Source organism: Poecilia reticulata, chromosome 2, assembly GCF_904066995.2.
Source record: "Poecilia reticulata chromosome 2, P_reticulata-male-v2, whole genome shotgun sequence".
Taxonomy (NCBI): Eukaryota; Metazoa; Chordata; class Actinopteri; order Cyprinodontiformes; family Poeciliidae; genus Poecilia; species Poecilia reticulata.
Genome location: NC_088831.1, coordinates 2,153,226 through 2,175,776, shown reverse-complemented (window position 1 = coordinate 2,175,776; position 22,551 = coordinate 2,153,226). Strand labels below are relative to the sequence as shown.

The following is a 22,551-nucleotide window of genomic DNA, read 5'->3' as shown; positions in this document are numbered from 1 at the left end:
GTGTGAGTGTGAGTGATGCATCTTTCCAGCGAAGATCTTGGTGAGGAACCTGGGCAGCCTACACAGGTGGACCTCATCAGCCCCATCAGTGGTGGGGATAAAGGAGCAGCAGAACCTTCACTCAGTGCTGGATGATTAACGTGCACCGGTAGTCTCTCAGCCCTCTCCTGTAGTCCATAGTACTTGTTTTTGATCTGTCTCTTCGATATTTTTCCAGTGGTTTAAAGTCCTTGTGTTTCCGTTTCTAGATCAGTTTCTGGATTCACCTACGGGATCTGTTCCATTGTTGTCTCCTCTCGTGTGGATCACCTGCAAGTCTGCCTGCCCGCTGCTCCCTCCGCACCACTCAATCGCTCCTGGAAGGATCAAGGAGAACTACTTTTCTGTTATTGCAAGGAAATAAAACTCCTTACCTTTATTTCGGACTTGTTGATTTGCATGTGGGTCAGAAGGTTAAAGCCCATCATGGCAGTTATATGCCATGCAGATAATGTCCTTGTATCGGGAAAGAATGAAGCAGAGCATGATGAACGGCTCACACCTGCCCTGACGTGACTCCAAGAGGCAGGACTAACACTAAATGAGAAATTCACCTTTGCAGTTTTTTTGTTTTTTTTTAACATATATTTATTGATTTTAACAGGAGAATAAGAAACATACATACATTTACTTACATATACTTAAAATGTAGACCTAGACCAGACAAAAAAACAGGACATATACACAGGGGAATAGATAAATTAAAAAGGGTTTGCAGCAGACTCTCAATAGACCAATAAACGTAAACCTCAGTTTGACTCACCATATGACCTTATAACCAATCCCCTTTCCAGCCATCGAGTTGGATATTATTTTGGCACAGCCAAGTGTAAAAGACAGACCAGACCACCCAAAATTTATCAAGCTTGTTCTTGGTAAAATAACTGATTTTCTCAAGTGCAAAGTAGAACGTCATTTGTGTAGTCCATTGTGAAATTCCACATAATGTCCCTTTCTTCCAAGAGAGTGCAATACAGCGTTTAGCTTCCAAAAAGGAGACATTAAGTAAAGATCTCAAATTGTTTGGGATAACAAAGTTTTCAGCATAAATATTCAAGATGCACATTTTAGGATTCAAAGGAACCTTTTTACCAATCATCTGACCAATCACAATCAATACATCCTTCCAAAAAGCCAACACTCGAGGACACGCCCACATACAATGAAATAAAGAACCTTTTTGGGAAGTACATTTAATGCAAGTGTCAGGAATATTAGGGTTAAAATGATGCAATTTAACTGGAATGATGTATTCCCTTGTCAGCCATTTGTATTGTAATAATTTGGAATTTGTGTTAACAGATTGTGTATGAATCGAAGTGCAGGCTTCTGACCACTCCTCACTCGACAAGCTCTTTCCCAAGTCCACTTCCCATGCTTTTAGAATGTTGGCCGAAGATTCTTTACATTTATCAACAAACAAGGAATAAAGAAGAGACACCTGTCCTCTGTCATATCGGTGACTTACAATAATGTCTTCTAATCAAGACAAAGAGGGTAGATCAAGATTATTTTGTTGCTTAGATAAAATGAAACTCTGAACTTGAAGATATTTATAGAAATGTTTTGTAGGAATGTCATATTTGTTTTTAAGGTCTTCGAATGACATAAATACGCTCCCTGTAAAAAGATCAGATAACTTAGCTATCCCCTTAGCAGACCACAGTTTAAAACCTGGGTCTGTTCTACCTGGACCAAAGTCCCTGTTCCCAAAAATGGGTGAGAACTGGGATAGTTGTTGCTTTTCTCCCAAATAATCAAGTATTTTTTGCCAGACAAGCATTGTATTTTTCAGAAAAGGGTTTTTTGTTTGTTTAACCCTTTAACTACCGCACCTAGAAAAAAACCTGTGAAAATTTTTTTCTTAGCATTTCTTTTACCCCAGGGTGATCTATAAACACAATCAATTTTTTTTTTCAACAGACCCTGTGGTTTTGGAAATATTGATCTCTACCAAACGGTTGAGATGTCCTTTATGGTTAAAGTTCATCTCTACCAAACGGTTGAGATGTCACCTAATGGTTTAAGTACATGACATAATAAAAATACCAAGTACAATAGATAAATTAAAATAAAATGTTAATTTATAAAGAAATAAGCAATAAAAAATGTCTGGGGCATTGGATAGTTTATTTCTGTCACAATGACAAAACATTGGTTTTAATTTCAACTAAAGAAAACATTGCGTTGAACAAGGAAATATAGAATTTTTAATTTTCCCATCTTGACTGTCTGATTATTAAAGTGCAACAGCACAAAATTCTCACATTCAATCCACTTCTGATTATAGGTAACAGTGCAAAAAAAATCATTTTTACATTCAAAAAAGAAAAGAAAATACTGCAGAATAGAAACATTTATTACTTTTATATCTCAGCACACCTTTTCGGTTTTTGTGCAACAGCATGTATTTTGGGACACAACTGTCATGTATCTGGAGGATTGATTGAACTAGTGTTACTTGTTTTCATAAAAACTTTGAAAAAACATGGCAAACACAGAAAAACATCAAACATTAAAACATTTCATATGTGTTTGCAAAACAGCCTTCATTTTGTGCATTAGATGCGCTTTACCTCTGGTGATACAACTTGAAGCATTCCTGGCTCGCATTCAAACACAGGAAGACATTGCATTTCTCACATTTCCACCTGGACACTCCCTTTGGACACAGGTTGCATCTCCCTCGTTTTTCACAGTGAAGAGGCCAGTGTCCCATGTTGTCGTAGCGCATATCTGTTTGTGGTTTTGGTCGTGATGGTCTTGAGATGTAGCCTGTCTGCTCTGGTGGTGGAGAGCTGGAAGATGGTCGGCCAACTTTGGATGCTGGCTTATTGAACTGGTTCAAACTGTGGCCAACTGCGAGGCGGAACTGTTTGAGAGACATGGGTTTCTCATTCAGGAGGCCACTGTCCCTTTTGTAGAGTAGCCAGGAATTTGCAATGCAGAGGTCCAGGATGTATCCAAACAGAGGAAGATACCATCTCCTTGACCTGGCTGGGGTCTTGTACAGGTGTACTAGCATGTCAGACAGATCGATTCCTCCCATATGCTCATTGTAGGCAGAGATGAGTGATGGACACGGGATGGTGATCTTTGTGCGGGACTCTTTGCTCCAGCGTTTCACTGTTGAAAACATCTTTAGGGGGTTCAAATTTTGAATTGAGAATTTGGAACTCATCAATATCTTCATGCTTCCAGATTCTTCTTGCGTTTTTTGGGGGGCCTGAGGTGTAATTTGGATTGGGGTTGTCATTTGGCTGCTCCAATCGAATAGTTTTTAGGGTGCTTTCCTTTCCTTTTCTTCTTTTTTTATGAGGTGGCTTTGTGAAAGACCTGCTTTTTGAGGGAGCCTCCTCTTCATCCAGGGATTCGAATGAGGAGTCTCCAGCATCATCTCCTTGTGTGGGCTCATAATCTGGATCTTCAACTTGGTCATCGCTCAGATCACCATCAGATTCTCGGGGATCATCTGGCACAAGGGCAAGACGAGTGCGTGGCCTCGCGCCATAGAAGGATTTAGCATCCGTCTAGTGGTGGTTGAAAAGTTAAAATTAGTTACTAGTTGTGAAAATTTTGATTTTCCCACATTTATTCTAAAATGTTACCATATTTGCTAATATCAACTCAGAAAGTCGCAAAAATTATTTTGTCAGATAATGTTATAATTATTCTTTGTGTATAAGACTTTAATAACACTTATTGTTTCATATTTATACCAATAGATGAAAATAACTTGATTTTATAGCAAAAAAAAAAAAAAGTTAACTACGTTAGCTTAATTAGCTACATTTACCATTAAGTGACATCTCAACCGTTTGGTCGAGCATATTTTCAAAAAATTATTTGACCTTTAATTTAGCTTTTTCGGTGATATCAAGTAACATAATTCTGTTTATTAATGTCTATAATACTATCATATGCCAGAAAACGATTCCTACCTTTCAACGTTTTACCACAACCAGTCGATATATGTGACAGAGTTTCAGGGTTCTGACTTCGTGGTTGGAGAGGAGAAGAAGAACTATTACTATTTAAAGAAACAGTGCCCTCTAGTGGATTTCTTTAGCATATCGTCCTTCAAGCAAGTGGCAGAGATGGCTCAATCAGGTTAAGCTAAGTTAGACACTCCTCATATTGAGATATAGATACCCAAAATGTGCTCAACCAAATGGTTGAGCGGGCAGTTAAGCTTTTTCCTGTCTGATGAATACAAGTATAAGTTTATAGGAATAGAGATTAGCTGGGACTCCATTGTAACCCACGCTGGGGGCTCTCTGGAAATATAATAAAACATAGCTGCCCTGATCTGGGCTGCCCAGAAATACCATAATAAATTTGGCAATTGTAAACCTCCTCTGTCATAAGGCAGATATAAAAGGGACAGTCTCACTCTAGGACTCTTACCGTTCCAGATGAAGTTGGAAAAAGTTTTATTTATCTCCTTAAAGAAGGAGAGGGGAGGGGAAAGTGGAACTGATTGAAAAACTTATATAAAAATTTTGGCAATATTGTCATTTTTATTATATTGACACGACCCATTAAGGAAATGGGTAGTTTGGACCATCTTTCTATTAATTGCATAACTGATTCTGTAAGGCGGTTATAATTAGTTGGAATAATATCGTTTATTGTAGGGGTAGCTTTAACACCAAGATAGGTGAATCCTTGTTTAGACGCTACATAAGGAGTAGAAACTGGAGGATTGAGACGTTCTTTTTCTGATAGGTACATTATTTCAGATTTAGCATCATTTACCTTATATCCTGAAAAAAACCCCAAAAGACTTAATTAAATCAGTTATTGTGGGCATGGTGTTACCCAACTTAGAGCAAAACAGGATTATGTCATCTGCATACAAGGCTATACGATGTTCCAAGCTCCCTATTCTTATGCCGGTTATATTATCGTGTCTGCGAATTGCCATGGCTAAAGGCTCGATGGCCACTGTGAACAACAGAGGAGAAAGGGGGCAACCCTGCCTTGTCCCACGTTTCAATTTAAAGAGAGATGAAATTAGACCATTAGTTAAGATTTCAGCTTGTGGGTTTGAGTAAATTAGCTTCACCCAACTAAGAAATTTCCCTCCTATACCAAAGCGTTCCATAACAGCAAACATTTATCGCCATTCTATCCTGTCAAAGGCCTTCTCTGCGTCCAGTGACAGGATAGCATTATCTGGAACCTCAGATTTCTCAAAAATTACATTAAACACCCTTCTAATGTTGTGAAAACCCTGTCTTCCTTGTACAAAACCATTTTGATCAGGGTGGACCGTCATGGGTAAAAGTAGCTCCAACTTCCTAGCTAACACTTTACACAAAATTTTATCATTATTAATAAGAGAAATTGGCCTATATGAGCCACATTGAGTTGCAGGTTTACCTGGCTTCAGGAGTAGGGAGATGATTGCTGTATTAAGTGAGGGAGGGAAAGATCCTTTTTTAAAGGATTCTTGATACATGTCAAGCATTGGAGGTATTCGTTTGGATTGAAACATTTTATATATTTCAATTGGAATTCCATTAGGCCCTGGGCTCTTACCACCTTTCATTCCGGATATAGCCTCAGACAGCAACAGTACATTGAGCTCAAAATCAAGTGATTTTAAGGATTCATTATCTAGGGGAGTAAATTCTAATGAATCCAAGAAATCGGTTTGTGCCTGGGGAGCCAAGTCTGAGTAGTCTGAGCTATACAATTTGTGGTAAAAATTTGAAAACGTGTTGTTTATTTCTTTTAGGTCAGATGTAAACACCCCTTCAGCTGTTTGAATTGAGTTTATTGCTTTATCTGTTTGTTCCTGTTTGATATGCCAAGCCAACAGCTTACTAGCCTTTTCACCTTGTTCAAAATATGATTGTTTCAGTCTCATTAAACTTTTAATTGCTTTATTTGTAGAGAGCATGTTGTATTTAGCTCTTAACCTAAGAAGTTCAGTGTTTAGTTGGGTTGAAGGATTATGAAATAGTTGACTTTCTGTGTTTTTAATAGATTTTTCAAGTTGTTCCAATTCTTGTTTGTTAGTTTTATGCTTGAAGCTGGTAAAACTGATCATTTGGCCTCCCATGCCTTAAAGGCCTCCCATCTCACAGTAGCCGAGGTTTGGTGAGTGTTCAATTCAAAATACATATCTATTTTTGTTCCAATAAATTGTATGAAATCTGGGTCCCTAAGCCAAATTGATTGTAGACGCCACCTTGATGAAAAGGAAAGATTAGGAACCTTAAGGCAGAATGACACTGGAGCATGATCAGATATTAATATACTATCATGCCAACTATTAGTAATGTGTGGAATTAGATCAGCTGCGACTAAATAATAATCAATTCTTGAAAATGTTTGGCAAGTACTAGAATAGCATGAGAAAGAAAACTGATTAGGATGCATATTTCTCCATAAATCAACCAAATTGAGATCTTTCATTAAAGTTAAGTAATTCTTTCCTTGTTTGGGCATGAGAGATGTCTTTGCCTGTAGATCTATCTAGCGCTGGTATGAGCGTACAGTTAAAATCGCCTCCTATGATGTACCCTCCAGGAAGCGACGCTACAGATAGACCCAGGTGTCTAAAAAAAGCATGGTTATCATTATTTGCCCCGTAAAGATTAACCAAATTTTGTTTCACAGACAGAATCACACATTGTACAATTAGATATCTGCCATATCGATCCTCAGTTACATTGATGAGCTGGAATGGCACCGAGCTGTGGATTAGTGTAATTACGCCCCTCGAGTGTGAGCTAAAGGAAGTAGAAAAAACCCGACCATGCCATCTTCTCCTCACTCTACTAACATCATCAGGGGTCAAATGAGTCTCCTGGACGAAAACTATCTTAGCTTTTAATTGTTGAATCCTTTTCATCACCTGTCTCAGTTTGACAAGTTTATTCAGACCTCTTACATTCCAAGAGGTGAACTGAAGGTCAGAGGCCATCAGAAAAAGGGAAAAATTACTTCAGCCATGGTATGTGCATTTAAGAGTGAGCTGCAGAGGGAAAACATGACGAATAAAGACAAAAAAGTATAAACACAACAAACAACATTTAGACAATAGGGTGTAAATCCCCAAACGAAGTACACCCACCCAACCCACTGAGAACACTTCCCAAAGAGCCGTCCAGGCTTGGCCATGAAGCCCTGTTGGTCCACCCCAGCACTGGAGAGGAACAGCATATAGAAAACCTCATCACGCCACAGCCCCCAGAAAAACAATGATGGAATTAACAACCAATAAACTATAATAAAAATAAACACACACTTGCATGTATTAACCTTGGTTACCCTAACTATATTGTAAATTGACCATGTGTATTAAGCACAAAATAGAGATGCATTAATAACCATTGTAAACCATCAACCCAAAGAACTGAAAATATATAATTTTGGAAATGCGCTTAGAGCTATGTGACCATATTTGCATACATAGTGAGAGATGATTAGACGGTGTCACATAAATGTTCACCTTTATTGGACATCTACCTGGTTCGTAACCAGATTTTGCTCCAGCTGGAGCTGCAGGACAAAGGACTCCGCTTCTGCTTCCTTGTCAAAACCGTGACGTTTCTTCTTGTAGGTCACCAAAAGTGTGGCCGGGTGAACAACACCGTAGCGCAGCTCCGGTAACTCCAAAGAAATAGAATATAGATGCTTTTTCACTTGGTCAAATATCTTGTGCTTTTTCAGAAGTTCTGCAGAGACGTCCGGGAAGAACATGACTCTGTTATTCTTCAAGCGTATTTCTCCTCTCGCCCTGGCAGCCTTCATGATCCGGACTTTGTCAGCGTAGTTCAGTAGCTTCATGACCACCGCTCTGGACCGTGTCCCCGCAGCGTCAACCCGCCTGACTCTGTGTGCTCTCTCTATGATCAGCGGGATCAGGAACGTTTCTGCACCAAGCACTTCAGGCAGCCATTTTTTCAAAAATGCACACGTCAGAACCTTCAGTCCCCTCAGGGAGACCGATAAGACGAAGGTTGGAACGGCGACTACGATTTTCCAGGTCGTCTATCTTTAGTTGCAGAGATTCAATAGCAGTTTTCATAGCAGCGTTATCGGCTTGCAAGGAAACCACGGTATCCTCGCAAGCACTAATTCTGTCCTCCACTTGTGTAACACGCGCGGTAACAATTCTTATATCCGATTGCACCCCCTGGATAGCAGTTAGCAGGCTATCAAATCTCTCCACAAAGTCATCTTTCATCGAGTTAATAGCCGCCACGAGGTCGTTAGTGCTACCTGCTTCCATGGCTGCCAGACCATCACCATCTGTGACTGTGGATTCGTTGTTAACGGGAGGCATATCCGAAGCACCACTGCCAACTGTGGGAGAAGCTGCCGCGTCGCTGTAGGCCATGCTATCGCTAGCTAGCCTGCTACTCCTGGACTGTTGCGCTGGGCTCAACATAGACGTTATTAAAGCCTTTTTGGAGGTTGGTTTTGCGTTCTTTGGTGCCATCTGGTCAGCGATATCAAGTACAGTTGACTGAAGAAACGAGAAGCAAGGTAGTACAGGTTGTTAATTTGGTTTTTTAGAAGAAAATTGGAGAGGGCTCCACCGCACGTCCATTCAGCACCACGACATGACCGGAAGTCTTACCTTTGCACAGTTGGAAGTTCTTTTTGTAGGACATAAAGTCAGTGCAGCAGGCATTGAACCAGACCCTGAGAAAATCAGAGCGATTACAGACATGCCTGTCCCACAGAACGCAGCAGACATTAGGCGGTTTTTGGGGATGGTGACGTATGTTGCAAACTTCCTCCCTCACATTGCAGATTATACCAAACCACTCAGAGATCTGCTGGTAAAAGACAATGATTGGACCTGGAGTCATATGCAGAAGACAGCGTTGGACAAGCTCAAGAATGAGCTGGCATCACCAACAGTCTTGGCTCAATACAGGCCACAAGACAAGACAAAGGTGTCAGCGGACGCCTTGTCTTTTGGTCTTGGGGCAGTCTTAATGCACAGAGAGGAAAATATGCAGTGGTGTCCAGTTGCCTAAATTTGACATAAACCTTTTAAAACAACGGAAACAATTTTGGTATTTTGATTATTGAAATTTAAAAGTGTTGTGGTACCGTTGTTCTATCACACCTGTTTCATACCGGACCACTTCAGCTCCGGTGTTAACGCTATAAAATGAACGCTCTCTATCAAGGTATCACCTATGGAGGGATTTCTTTACTTAAATGGGTTCATTTTTTTGGGTTCAAAGTGAGGGTATTGTGATTTTAGTAATTACATGTTTACAAGAGAGATTTTCTGTTGTCCTTCTGTGGAAGCGTGCAGCATCCAGATGGAAATAAAACACTTTTTAATATAAGTTGCTGCTTAACATGATCACAGAACTGGCAAAACATATGTACAAAAATACCAGACAAAGTGAATCTCAGCAACGACATCAGCCGGTGAAGCTACCAGTAGCAGGAGCAAAGCTGCGCCAGAAGCTAAAAGAAGCTATAAACACTGAAGAGAAGAAGAGCTGCCATCGATACTGTTGCAGCCAAGCATGATTTAATGTTACACAATACAGTTTTACCAAGTTGCTTAAAGCCTAAACTGGCATTGTTGTGCATATAAGGTGTAAAGTTTACTTTCAACCAAATGCCCCCCAAAGGAATCCCAGCGCCCCCATTTTGTAAAAATTTCCTCCAGTGCCCCAGGCCGTCCTCTGAACGCCCCCTGGGGGGCAGTACCACCCACGTTGAGAACCGCTACTCTAGCTCTTTCTCCTCTTTTGCCACAGACTATGACTTCAGAGATGTCACCAGTAGTTCATACTTCGCTCAGAGTAACGGGGAGGCAGAGAGGGCGGTGAAAACTGTGAAAAGCCTCTTGAAGAAGAACATTGACCCATACAAGGCCCTGTTGGCATACCGGATCATGCCGCTGATCCGGTATGCCAACAGAACTGAAGGTGAGTTAATACACCTTCAGTGTATTAACTCACCTTCAGTGTATTAACTCACCTTAGAACTGAAGGTGAGTTAATACACCTTCAGTTCTGTATTAACTCCGTCTGGTGAAGACCAGCTGAGTTCCTGATGGGCAGAAGGCTGCGCTCACCCTTGCCACTCTAACCCACACAACTTAAACCACAGTGGCCTGCTTTTAGCTCTGGTCAGGCCAGAGCTAAAAGCAGGTCAAGCTCATCTGGATTACAAACACCCAGGAGACGGCTACGGTGCTGAGAGAAGCAGACACTCCTCGTTCATTTGTCGTGGAGACCGATTCAGAGGTGGTGAGGAGAAACAAGGCACATCTCAGACCCTTACCAGACATTCATAGCCCTACAGGGAATGTGGGGGACACAATACAGACAGCAGCACCAGACATTCAAAGCCCTATAGAGAATGTGGGGGACACAAAACAGACAGCAGCACCAGACATTCAAAGCCCTACAGAGAATGTGGGGGACACAGAACAGACAGTAACACCAGAAGTGAGGGTGGGGGAGAATGTGAAAAGGGTTCATCCAAAGAGAGAGGTGAAGGCACCAGCATGGCTCAAAGATTATGTCCAATAATGCAGAACATTTAAAACTTGTTTCAAATGTTATTATTATGTATGTTATTTTCAGTATTTTCAGTGATCTGTAAGTGTCAGACAGACTGTATGCTGTTAGTTAGGTAGTCCACGTTTTGTTAAAAATTTTATCACTACTTTGGGGAGGGGGGGATGTGTTGTGTTATGGTCCTCTGGGCGTTCCGTACCAGAGGCAGGTTATGTACATGTATGGTGTCCGGTAAAAGTCACTTCAGATAAATAAAGGATGCCTGCCAGCTATAGATAAGCTGTTGTCAGAGTCCTCAATTAATGGTCTACAAATTACTACAGTCGTAACGAAGACAATATTGTCTAGGCTAAAGACAAGTTGTCATAGCGAAGACATTTTGAATAATGTCAACTTTGTATTAAAAGTGTCATGATTTACCGAATGACACTTTATGACAACAGTCATAAATATTCATGAACTTATTGATGTCTTCATGACAGGTGTTATGTCATGTTTATGTCAGCGTCATTTCAGTCTTATTCACCCCCGTTCAAATAAAGTGTTACCGATTAAATTATTAATCTAATTTGCAAACTCATCTACATAACCATGTAATACAAGATAACTCAAAAAGTTACTTTAAAGAAAAACAAACACAGCAATACTCAAAAGAAAACCCTCTAATTGGTAGAACAAAACAAGGAAATCAATGACATCATCCAGCCATTTAAGCAGGAAATACTGGGCCGGTCCTTCCCATACTCCTGCCCTGCAGCAGATCTACAAGGGACAAACAATGGTGAGTAAAAAGGAAAACAAATACCATAAATATACCTTGAAACAAAATAAACAAATTCAACCAATAATCCAGAAGTAGTAGCTTTAACCTAAACATATAAATAGATGGAAACTGCAACATAATGCTAGCACAAAAAACCCAGGGATAGTTAAGTGAAGCAAAGTTGCAAGGTAATGTTTCAGTGATTCTTGAGAATAGGGACAAAACAGGTCCAATAGATAAAGCACAAAATTTGAATAAAATATAATTTTTTCAAATATCTGACTAAACTAACCTGGGTATTGTGAGCACAACAATGTATATTTTCCTTGTGTTTGCAGAATATTTTTTTATTTTAAACATTGTAGTAGGTGACTGGTGTCTTTAAAATCCATTGTCCAGGAGCAGAACTCAATACATTATAATAGTTTAAAACAATTAAATAAATACTAAAATTATATATTATGACAATTAAGTATAAGCAGTCATATAAATAATGATAAAAGTATCAATAAATTGAAATAAAAATCATTTTTATATATTTTCCAACTCCATTGAAATTTGTCCCTAGTTTTTGTCAACACCGTCAGACATAAAAAAAGTAAAAAAATTAGGCATTATTGGGGGGCCCCAGAACTTCTGAGGACCCCATGACCACTTCCTTTCTCTTCCTTTGCTAAGAGGGCTAGTTAGCTCTGGTTAGCTTATATTATCCTTTAGTTTTTTCTTTTTTTTATTCCTAAGTTGTTTGTCACAACCATGATGTGTCAAAACCATAACTGACAATTTACAAAACTTTTATGAAATTTCGAGAAATAAATGCTTAATTTTAGTATACTATAAAGATTTCATGGACCTGGTAAACTATAATATGGCCTCCTTCTGAGTAACATCATATAAATTTAGGTAATTTGGCATTTCGTCAACTCCGTCAGAGTTTTTGTGACTCTTTCAGTGAAATTATTGACAAATCTCACTTAAATGGGCAATTAATTCATTTTAATGTATTTTACATAAATTGCATTACTTCACATGTATAAAGTATTTCTTTTTACTCACTAGTTTGTCAAGACCTTCAGTTCTGTATTAACTCCGTCATGCACTGCCAACTCTGTCAGATGGACTTGTTGTTGTTTTTTGTTTTCAATAATATTTTGTTTCTTGAGAAGCATTTGTCTGTAAAAATGAGTAAAAACATCACTATTAGGGTCATTAAAAAAGTATTTTATACTTATTTTTGTCAGATGGTGAGGAAGTTCTGGGTCAGGTCAATTAAAAATCCATCCATCCATCCATTTTCTTCCGCTTATCCGGGGTCGGGTCGCGGGGGCAGCAGCTTCAGAAGGGAGGCCCAGACTTCCCTCTCCCCAGCCTTTTCTTCCAGCTCCTCCGGAGGAATCCCAAGGCGTTCCCAGGCCAGCCGAGAGACATAGTCCCTCCAGCGTGTCCTGGGTCTTCCCTGAGGCCTCCTCCCGGTGGGACGTGCCTGGAACACCTCACCAGGCAGGCGTCCAGGAGGCATCCTGACCAGATGCCCGAGCCACCTCAACTGAATCCTCTCGACGTGGAGGAGCAGCGGCTCTACTCTGAGTCCCTCCCGGATGACCGAGCTTCTCACCCTATCTCTAAGGGAGAACCCAGCCACCCTGCGGAGGAAACCCATTTCAGCCGCTTGTATCCGTGATCTCTTTCTTTCGGTCATGACCCAAAGCTCATGACCATAGATGAGGGTGGGAACGTAGATCGACCTGTAAATCGAGAGCTTCGCTTTTTGACTCGGCTCTCTCTTCACCACGACAAACCGGTACAACGCCTGCTTCACGGCAGACGCTGCCCCAATCCGCCTGTCGACCTCCCGCTCCCTTCTTCCCTCATTCGTGAACAAGATCCCAGATACTTAAATTCCTCCACTTGAGGCAGGACGACCCCCCTGACCCGGAGAAGGCACTCTACCCTTTTCCGGCTCAAGACCATGGCCTCGGATTTGTAGGCACTAAGCCTCATCCCGGCCGCTTCACACTCGGCCGCGAACCGCTCCAGTGAGAGCTGCAGATCACGTTCTGATGAAGCCAACAGGACCACATCATCCGCAAAAAGCAGAGATGCGATCCCAAGGCTACCAAAACGGATCCCCTCAACACCTCGGCTGCGCCTAGAAATTCTGTCCATAAAAGTAATGAAGAGAATCAGTGACAAAGGGCAGCCTTGGCGGAGTCCAACTCTCACTGGAAACGAGCCCGACTTACTGCCGGCAATGCGGACCAGACTCTGACACTGGTCATACAGGGACCTGACAGCCCGTATCAAAGGGCCCGGTACCCCATACTCCCGGAGTACCCCCCACAGGGCCCCCGAGGGACACGGTCGAACGCCTTCTCCAAGTCCACAAAACGCATGTAGACTGGTTGGGTGAACTCCCATGCACCCTCCAGGAATCTGCTGAGGGTGTAGAGCTGGTCCAGTGTTCCACGACCAGGATGAAAACCACACTGCTCTTCCTGAATCCGAGGTTCGACTATCCGACGGACCCTCCTCTCCAGGACCTCTCAATAGAGCTTACCAGGAAGGCTTAAGAGTGTGACCCCCCTGTAATTGGAGCACACCCTCCGGTCCCCCTTTTTAAACAGGGGAACCACCACCCCAATCTGCCAATCCAGGGGAACTGCCCCCGATGTCCATGCGATATTGCAGAGTCGCGTGAGCCAACGCAACCCTGCAACATCCAGAGCCTTAAGGAACTCCGGGCGAATCTCATCCACCCCGGGAGCCCTGCCACCGAGGAGCTTTTTGACCACCTTGGCGACCTCGTCCCCAGAGATTGGAGAGCCCAAACCAGAGTCCCCATGCTCAGCTTCCTCAACACAAGGCATGTTGGTGGGATTGAGGAGGTCTTCGAAGTATTCAGCCCACCGGCCCACAACGTCCTGAGTTGAGGTCAGCAGCACACCATCCCCACTATAAACAGTGTTGGTGCTGCACTGCTTCCCCCTCCTGAGATGCCAGATGGTGGACCAGAATCGCCTCGAAGCCGTACGGAAGTCTTTCTCCATGGCCTCTCCAAACTCCTCCCACACCCGAGTTTTTGCCTCAGCGACAACCCAAGCCGCATGCCGTTTCGCCCGCCGGTACCCATCAGCTGCTTCTGGAGTCCCACAGGCCAAAAAGGCCCGATAGGACTCCTTCTTCAGCTTGACAGCATCCCTCACAGAAGGTGTCGACCAACGAGTTCGAGGGTTGCCGCCGAGACAGGCACCAACAACCTTGCGGCCGCAGCTCCGATAGGCCGCCTCGGCAATGGAGGTACGGAACATGGTCCACTCAGACTCAATGTCCCCCACCTCCCCCGGAACGTGCTCGAAGTTCTGCCGGAGATGAGAGTTGAAGCTCCGTCTCACAGGGGACTCCGCCAGACGTTCCCAGCAGACTCTCACTACACGTTTGGGCCTGCCAGGTCTGACCGGCTTCCTCCCCCACCACCGGAGACAACTCATCACCAGGTAGCGGTCAGTGGACAGCTCCGCACCTCTCTTCACCCGAGTGTCCAAGACATATGGCCGCAAATCCGATGAGACGATGACAAAGTCAATCATCAAACTGCGGCCTAGGGCGTCCTGGTGCCAAGTGCACATATGGACGCCCTTATGCCTGAACAAGGTGTTCGTGATGGACAATCCGTGACGAGCACAGAAGTCCAACAACAGAACACCACTTGGGTTCAGATCGGGGGGGCCGTTCCTCCCAACCACGCCTCTCCAGGTCTCACTGTCATTGCCCACGTGAGCGTTGAAGTCCCCCAGTAGAACAAGGGAGTCCCCAGGAGGGGCACTCTCCAGTACCCCCTCTAAGAACTCCAAGGATGGGTAATCTGAACTGCCGTTCGGCCCCTAAGCACAGACAACAGTCAGAACCCGTCCCCCCACCCGTAGGCGGAGGGAGGCTACCCTCTCGTTCACCGGGGTGAACCCCAACATACAGGCGCCCAAATGGGGGGCAACAAGTATGCCCACTCCAGCCCGGCGCCTCTCACCGTGGGCAACTCCAGAGTGGAAGTACGTCCAGCCCCTCTCAAGGAGACTGGTTCCAGAACCAGAGCCATGTGTCGAGGTGAGGCCGACTATTTCTAGCCGGGACCTCTCACCCTCGCACACTAGCTCCGGTTCCTTCCCCACCAGAGAGGTGACGTTCCACGTCCCAAGAGCCAGCTTCTGCAGCCGAGGATCAGACCGCCAGGGTCCCCTCCCTCGGCTGCCGCCCATAGCACAATGCACCCGACCCCTTTGGCCCCTCGGACAGGTGGTGAGCCCATCGATTAAAAATTTAATTTTTAAAAAATATGTTGCAACTGGGAGCCTGCACCTTCGCATCTTTACATTTCCAAAACATTATTTGTCATATTTGCATACATAAGGTTGAGAAATAATTTTTAAAAAATTGGGAAAATTAAAACCCATTTTGTCCCTATTCTCAAGAATCACGTTTAAATTTAAGCATTATAACCAACTATAGAAAATAAGTGAATCAGAAATAAGAATAAGGGACAAGTGGTGAACACAAACTGAACCACTTTGTCTCATACAGTGCTAATGCTGCCTTGTAGCTTAACCACTACTCCATAACAAGACATTTACAGTGGACTGCTTTATCAACAAGGGTCCGGGACCACATCCATAATGGCGTATCCCCTCTAAAACCACAACCAACTGAAACACCAAAATATACGTTAGTCTGCAGTAGAGTAGAATAGAATATACTTTTTTGAGAGGGTGTACCCTGCCTCTCGCCTGAAACGTTTGCTGGATATAGTTACCAGCACTCCTCCCGACCCCCACTAGGGACAACGGTGTAGGGGGGTGGGTGGATGGATGGATGGTCACCAAGGGGAAATTCTTTATTAGTTGACAAGCTACTCTAATACACACAGTGGAAGCCATCTTGGCAGCACAGCAGAAGCTACTGTCCAGTGTTCCTTATCTCTGCTCACGGAGGTTCAGCCAATCAGAGATTGTTAAATACTGAATCTTCAGGAACAAGCAACAAAATGGTTCAGATCAACTAGCACAACAGCTCCCAAATCTTTTAGATGGACTGAAAGGTTCTGATCAATCCCTGCTCATCAGACAAACAAACAACAGAACAAAGTACTTATTGATTCTCATTCTAGTTTGTTAAATCTGCAGAGGACAAAAATGAATCTATGAACTAACGGTTAAATTTCAGTCCCACCCTTTTTTCTTTTTTTACCTCTTGAGTTGTTTCGGTCTTACTGAACCCGTACAGCAGGGGTCCCCAAACTTTTTCCTGTGAGGGCCACATAACTTTTCCCTTCTCTGGTAGGGGGCCGGAGTCAGTTTGTAACAGACAAATTGTGACGATTGCAGGAGTGCCTAAATGTAAAAATTAATTGTTTTCCAGAAAGCACAATCAGATAACCTTCACTGTGTTCTTCACAGAAAAAATCCAGGAAATAACACTATTTATGATGTATTTTCCGGACTATAAGCCGCAACCCCAAAGTTTCTTTAAAAAAAAAAAAAAAACAAAAAACAGTAAACATATAAGCCGCACCGGGCTATAAGCCGCAGATATCTCTGCCGCTCTAGGTTTTCCACAACGATGCAGCAGCACGCAGCAGATGGGGGCAGACACCCAAAATCTGAGTCATAACAGGTCAATTGAATATCACATTTATTACGGTTGAAAAAGAAAAAGTTGCCAAGTTTAGATTTAACTGAACTGATTGCGGTAGTTTCCGAACGGTAACTGTAACAGTTAAAGTGCTGATCCTTCGTGTCTGCTACTAGCATGTGCTAAATGAAAATGGGCGCTTTCTTCTTCTTTAAATTTCAATGGGAGCTTGCATCCATTATGGTTGCACTACTGCCATCTATTGGATCCTAATATGCATACCTCAAATTCTCATAATGTTCCCAGTATTATTTAAAAACACGAAAAATCTTTTTCCCCTCAATGCTATTTAACTGATCAACAACATTCTCAAATTTCAATTCCCCATTAAAACCTAATTCCGTTTTAATGGGCGCTTTCTTCTCTTATTTCCAATTTTGACTTCCAATGACTCACTTCCTGCTAAAGACCCCCCTGGTGGTGGAAGAAAATTCCACATATAAGCCGCACCGGGCTATAAGCCGCATTGTTGTGACTTATTTACACTTATATGTTGTTCAGTATGATAAGTGACTGATTTACAATTATATGTTAAGTTATTAATTGAATTGAACATGATTGTATATAATTACAAGGATGAAGTGAAATATATTTAAGTGCAAGACATGATTTATTTGAATAGAAGAAGTCTTTTATTTTGAAGAATGCTTAAATTATTCAAAAAGTATTTTTGACTGTTTTATCTTGTTTCAATAAAAGTTTTCTATTTGGAGTCAAAGAAAGAGCTTTCACATCATCATTATTATACATATTACACTGTGCATAATGGTACATTTTGCATATAAATGGGGTAAATGTCATGACCAATGGTTATATTATATGTAGAAAGTGTCATTAGATGGTAATAAGCTATTTAATTTTAACAAACCCCCAGGATTGATGTAAAAAACACATTTGGCACAGTTTGGTGACATTTTGGATAAATGTGCCAAAATGGCCTCTCCGCCTAAGAAATTTCTCACTAATACCATTCTAAAATAAATATGATTCATCTGATTGAGTCCAAATTTGGTATACTTTTACACAACATTTACATTTAAAAGTCTGTACTACTTTTTTGTGTTACAAATACTATTTTGGTAGTGTTTTCAATGTTTATTTCAAAGAAAATTTTGGCGAGGTTCAAAAAAATGCAAAATATTTTGTATTTTGTTCCTAATATTTCAGGCAGGGTCAAAGCTACAATGGTGCTGACACCAGAAAACCATTCTATGACATCTTACCTTTACAGAGGTACCAAAAGTTTCTTATTAAATCTAATAGCTGTGAGGCTATAAGTGATTTACTTTTGTGTGTTTTTGTCAGGCGGAAATTTATTTATACCCCTTAGTGTGTAAGAGGTTAAGTATCTGGTTCTATTTTGTCACTATCTTGCTTTGTTGATATTTTGGTTGTTTTGGTAACGAACAGCTGTTGCCGTTATCAGCTGTCGCCGTTTTCTCTCTTGAATAAAAAACTGAACAGAAAGGTTCAGTAAAAGACATACGAGCCTCCGTTTTGTTTGAAGAAGCTTCACTCCGTAACACGCATGGTTCAAAGCTTAGGAAAAAAGTAGCGACTTATAGTCTGGAAAATACGGTATATCAAAAAAAAATTAAATGCTCTCTGGTATTTTTCAGGGGGCCGGACCAAATGTGGAGGCGGGCCGAATCCGGCCCACGGGCCATAGTTTGGGGACCACTGCCGTACAGCCTGAATGCACAAAATGTAGTGGCTTCATATGTATTTGTAGTATTATTGCTTACAACTTCTGAACAATAAAACTAATTTTCACTGCAAACACTATTGAAACTGGCACTAGTTTGAGCAAAATTTAAAAAAAGTAAATCCCACCACATGTGTTGAAACGCATCTGCAGAGCTGAAACCAAACATTGACAGAACGCCACTCCTTCTCCTCATCTTAAGACAGTTTTGTTGCCTCCAGAGGGAACAGGCTGGGCGCGCTGCCAGACCCCGGTCCACTTAGCTGCTAATAGCTCACATAATCACTGCACACTCAACCGCTCACACACCACAGACACACACAGACCATTACGCTCCATACGGCAGACACAGACATGGTAATTATTATATCAAATAAAAACAGCTAATCAGGTAAATGTAGGCTAAATGTGTTTTAGCAGCACTACAAGATTCTACGTGCAGGAGCGTGTACGTGTGTGTTTGCAACATAGAGGAAACTCATCTAATGCGTTTCCGCATATTTATATGCGTCTAACAAGACGCATATAAATATTACATCAGTGGGAAAAAAAAGATTTGTTGTTTGCTTATCATATTTTACTTGAATCTTCACATATTTTTTCACTCTTCATATTTACTGTTTAACAAATAAAAGCATTCAAACTTTACCATGACATGTTGTTTTACTGCTTTGATAACTCATTGATTCATTTGATTTGAAAGCACCGGTTCTGTTTCTCATTTAGTAAAATGAATAGCTCTGGTTTCACCTGGTTTTTCTGTGCATCAAAACTCCATCTTTATCAATGATAAGAGACTGGAGGGCTGCCAGAGGCTGAACAGGCTTTGTGTTTACTAATTAACCTGTCCAAGGCACCAGCAACCCTACAAAACGCTTTCTGTCACGCTAATGTCCGAAAAAGGCAAAACAAAGGATAAAAAGTCCAAAATTAAACTTTAAAACAGCTGTAAGAATAAACATGGTATTTTTGCTGTTTTTAGTTTTGGCGTGCATCTGAAGGTGAGAGCATCTTATCCGCTCCGTCTTCAAGGTGTACTGTTCATTGGTCGATAAGAACACAGAGAACTGTGCACTTTTCATTCATTGAACTGAAATTACCTTCCTCCGATCATCCTTGCTCTCTCTTTGTTTTCTGTCCTTCAATCCATCTCCATTTCACTGTAGAGTAAAATAATGCAAAAAGTATATTTATATTTATGTTGAAATGCTGACTTTATTATAAAATCTGTCAGGATATACTACAATCAGTTTTGCTTAAGTATTTAAAACATCCTACTAATATCTCTATGACTGAAATTAAATATTTAACTTATCAGAAAACATAAATATCTGAACTATAGCTACAAAAAGATACAGGTTATAGGCTACTAGCTTCTTTTTACAGGTATTTTACAATTTATCATAACACAGAAAGACATGCTAGCATTAGCGCTATAGCACATTAGTCACAAATATTTTGTACAACCATAGAAAGTAACACATCTTGTCTGAAATAACGATGTTTTAAAGAACAAACTACAAACAGCTTAAACAAGCACACCAATTTAAACTAACACAAAGGATTAAATTAATTTTACCTGGATGCCTTCCTGTCATTGTTTTATGTTTCGACAGGGGCAGATCTACTGGGGTGGCATTGGGGTGGCAGTTGCCACCCCAAATGAGAGCCTTGCCACCCCTGTTGCCACCCCAGCTGGCGACTATGAATTCAATAAATAGTAATGGGAAATCGGACATTAAGCGCACAAATCTCTTTTTTCCAACAACATTGAATGCAACACAATGTAACCTGACACCTACTGCTGAGTAGCGGGAAGTGCGAGAGAAGGACAGAGCATGAGGCAGCAGCATTGATGGACATATTACTGGACTGGACGTTACGTGACTTATCGTGCGCCACACATGCGCCATTGCTGTCCATTGAGTCAACATTATGGGTGGTCAGGAAATTACCACAGTCACGCAAAGAATCTGAAAAATGGACGCAATATTTAGCGGTTAATTCAACCCTATGAATTAGATAACAAGGGTTTCAGATTTAACAGGTGAGGAAAAAGTTTCAACTTAAAGAAAACGTTGAACAAGTGAGCAGTGGATCAGTTATGCTACCCTAACAGTTGCTAGCTTTCTACTGACTTTGATAACCTTAACATGTGCTGCGCAGTTCAGTGTGTTTTGGTTCCATTAGCAATTAAACAGGTCAACCCGCACACCAAGTCATCAGTAGAGCAGGTGTTTAAATCAGCTAATCAACCACCGCTGTGCTCAGGTGAAAACTTATTAATAATGACAATATAGACATCAAGCCTGACAGCATAATGCAACAGACTAAATGTTCTGTTTTGGTGTTTTTGCTACTTTTTTGTGTGTGAAATGTTGGTTTTTTGGTGTTGATCGGTAACCTTTGCTCTGTCTGCTCTTTGAGCTGTTGTCTGTCGGTTGCCATGGCAATGGGTCCGCGTAAAGCCGACACACAGAGCGAGAAAAGGCAGAATAGAAGTGGTGTTTGGTTCTTCACCTGTTTATCAGCTTTATTGTACCTTTATTATGGCGCACTGCAGCTGCTGCAATTCATAAAAGTTAAACAAGCGACAAAAACTGAACTAATCATCGAACTACGGCTTCTACAGCATATTTAAAATAAAACGATTGACCAATATAAGAGAAATTTGCCCTGTCATGTCCTTTACCTCCATCGCCTTGGTGGAGTCGACATTCAGATAACTCCTCTCCAAAATGACCACAAGACAAGAGGGCGTACGTTGACTCTTTAATGAAGCCAGTTGGAGTAGGGTAAAACAACAGTGCTTTCAATAACCGACTGAATTGAAGCTGCAGCGCCACTGAGAGAAAACCATGCCCAGCACTCTCCTGCCCTTTCCCCTGCCTATGACATCATCAAAAGGCAGGCTCCCAAAAATCAGCACCCAATTCCGCCACTAGATGGCAACAACTGAACGCCTCTGAAGTACAAACCTGCGAAATGTCAAACAAATTGACACAACAACACACTCCCCGTCTGAAACTACAAGTGTTTCACCATTAACAACATTCTCAAACATTACTCTGCAGAAGAAATAAGCAAAACTACTTCACTTGCAGGTCGTAAGAACAACTTTACGCCATCTGCTTTTGCCACTCTAACCTGAACCTTCCGAACAAGTCCATCTTTACTGGGGTACACCTCAGCAATGATGCCCATAGGCCAGACATTGCGTTTCACTGCATTGTCTCTCAGGAGTACAACATCTCCTGGTTTTAAGCTTCTGTGTACAGATGTCCACTTTTTGCGAGGTTGTAGAGTAGATAAATACTGCTTGCGCCATCTGTCCCAGAATGTGTCTGACAGACTTTGGACTCTGCGCCACTGTTGTCGGGACAAGTCTTTGTCGTCAAAGTCTCCTACAGGTGCCGGACAAAGACCCACTTTCTGCGTTAACAATGTTGCCGGTGTAAGAATGAATGGATCCATAGGGTCATTGGAGACAGGAATCAATGGTCTGTTGTTCACAATGGCGGTGACCTCTGCCATGAAGGTTACGAGCACCTCGTGCGTGAGTTTGGAAGACCCCATCTGAAGAAACATTGAGTCCAAAATGCGGCGTGACACCAATCATCCGTTCCCACACTCCACCCATATGGGAAGAGTGTGGGCTGTTGAAGGTCCAAGTACAGTCATGATCTGAAAGAAATCTCTTCACAGATTCCCCATCAATGTTTGATGGTATTCCTAGGACCTTTGAGGCTCCAATGAAATTAGTTCCTCTATCAGAGCGGATGTACTTCACTGGTCCGCGAATTGCCAGGAACCTTCTCAATCCATTTATGAAACTGGAGGTGTCC

At 41.9% G+C, this 22,551-nt stretch overlaps 1 long non-coding RNA gene across 1 annotated transcript; it reads left to right on the top strand.

The window, feature by feature from the left end:
- Nucleotides 1–12: 12 nt before the first annotated feature.
- On the top strand, nt 13–418 carry LOC145554579 (uncharacterized). The gene is made up of 2 exons (XR_014090567.1): nt 13–148; nt 249–418. It is a non-coding gene; the product is annotated as an uncharacterized LOC145554579 (long non-coding RNA).
- The last annotated feature ends 22,133 nt before the right edge of the window (nt 419–22,551 follow it).